We start from the raw sequence: 2,284 nt of genomic DNA on the forward strand, positions 1-2,284 counted from the left end.
AGTCAAAACATGTAATTTTTCTTAAAGAAAAAAAAAAAAAAGAAATGTGTTCAACACTTATTAATATGACAAGTTCTTCCTTGATCTTTTTGTCATAATATTTAAAGACTTGTAGCAAATATGAGTCTCCAAATCAATCGAATTGTAACCATCCTGATCCATCCCCACATCACCTCTTGAGTGGTTATATTTTACTTTTACCTTAATTATTTTGTTGAAGTTTAGTAATTGAATAGGAATTGATGCTTCATCTTCATCCTCCTAGAATTTAATATGCTCTCTTTCTTTGGTTGGCTCCAAGTATGAGAGTTGACTATTGGATAATTGATCAAAAGTGTTGATACTGGCTAACCTAAGATTAAGGATAAAGGAAGATTGACTTTTTCCAATTTTTCCCTTGTTCTAGTTAGTTTTGGGACGCCTAGATGAACCTTCACTTAACATTTTTGTGCAAATAAACTCAAATAGAAAATATTAATTAGGAAATTGGAAAAAGTGAGAGTTGAGAGACATAAAAAATTGAAAGAATGAAAAGTTGAAGGAGTGGAAGAATTGAGAGAAATGGAAGGGAATGTGTTAAATTATTTGAAAATTATTATATTTATAGGCAAAAAATGTATTTTATCATTCTTAAAATGCCTTCAAAAAATTAATTATTATTATTATTTGAATGTTGTTAGAAATAAAATGAAAATTTCTTCTTACATTTAAAAAAAATGAAAAAAAAATGCTATATAGTCTTTTTATTTTAGTAAAACTAGTCTTTGTATTTTTGTTCCGTCTACTCTTTAGTCCTTTTGTCAAGTTTTCTATTAGTTAATATATTCAAAGTATAGAGAAATTACTATCAAGGCTTAGAAAATAGATGGACTATATAGTTGTACTTTCAAATTATGGAAAATTAACCACAGTAGTTACATTTTACTTTTCACTTCATTATTTTATTGAAGTTTACTAATTAAATAGGAGTTGGTGCTCCATCTTCATCCTCCTAGAATTTAATGTGCTTGCATTCTTTGGTCACTAACCTAAGATTAGGATTAAAGGAAGATTGAGTTTTTTCAAATTTTTCCCTTGCTCTTGTTAGTTCTGGGACTCTAGATAAACCTCCACTTAACATTACTGGAACCCATACCAAGCCTAAAAATGTAGACTTTGACCTTCTAAGGGCCCACTTTATTGATCTCGTGTTTTGTATGATCAGTATGGCACTACTTCTTCTTTGAACGTTACATCATTTATGAAACATAATTCAATTAACTATGTAGAAGAAATTAGGCAAGATGCCTATGAGAATGCAAGGATTTATAAGGAAAGGATAAGGAACTAGCATGACAAGCATATCACAAGAAGAGAAATCAAATGTGGAGACCTTGTCTTGCTATTTAACTCTAAATTGAAGCTATTCCCTAGAAAGTTGAGATCTAGATGGTCCGAACCTCTTAAAGTCCTACAAGTTTTCTCTCATGGAGCAGTAGAGGTATAGAGTGAGACATCAAGAGCATTCATTAGGAAATTGAAAAGGTGAGAATTAAGAGAAAAAATTAAAGAGTGGGAGAATTGAGAGAAATGGAAGGAAATGTGTTAAATTATTTGAAACTTATTATATTTATAGGCAAAATATATATTTTCTCATTCTTAAAATGCCTTCAAAAATTAATTATTATTTGAATGTTATTAGATACAAAATGAAAACTTCTTTTACATTTAAAAAAAAAAATGCAAGCAAAACTAATTATTTGGTCTCCTTATTTTAAAAAATGCATTGGTTAGTCTTTGTATTTTCGTTCCATCTATTCTTTAGTCTATTTGTCAAGTTTTCTGTTAGTCAATATATTCAAAGTGGAAAAAAATTACTATTGCAAGAATTAAATAATTCAAAACTTAGAAAATATATGGACTATATAGTTGTGTTTTTAAATTACAAAAAACTGAAATGATATTCATGAAGGAGGGGAAGTATGTTGATTAGTTCATTAGAGCATTGAATTTCAAAATTTTTCTTCTGGGGTTATATGCATCAATTTCTTTAAAATCCTTGTTAGCACTTATGGATTTATAATATAATTGTCTAGGTGATTAGGATCGGCCATCCTTCTCCCCTCAGCCACTGCAGTAGTTTCTGGTCAATGTGTGAGTAGATATTTATTTTATTTACAATTTCAATATTATTATATTTCTGGCATGCTCATGCATCACTTATACTTATATTTATGTAGTTAAATATTAGGCATTCCTTGCTTTGCATTTATACTTGATGATGTTCTTTGGTTGTTATGTTTTG

The sequence above is a fragment of the Hevea brasiliensis genome, chromosome 9 (genome assembly GCF_030052815.1).
Source record: "Hevea brasiliensis isolate MT/VB/25A 57/8 chromosome 9, ASM3005281v1, whole genome shotgun sequence".
NCBI lineage: Eukaryota > Viridiplantae > Streptophyta > Magnoliopsida > Malpighiales > Euphorbiaceae > Hevea > Hevea brasiliensis.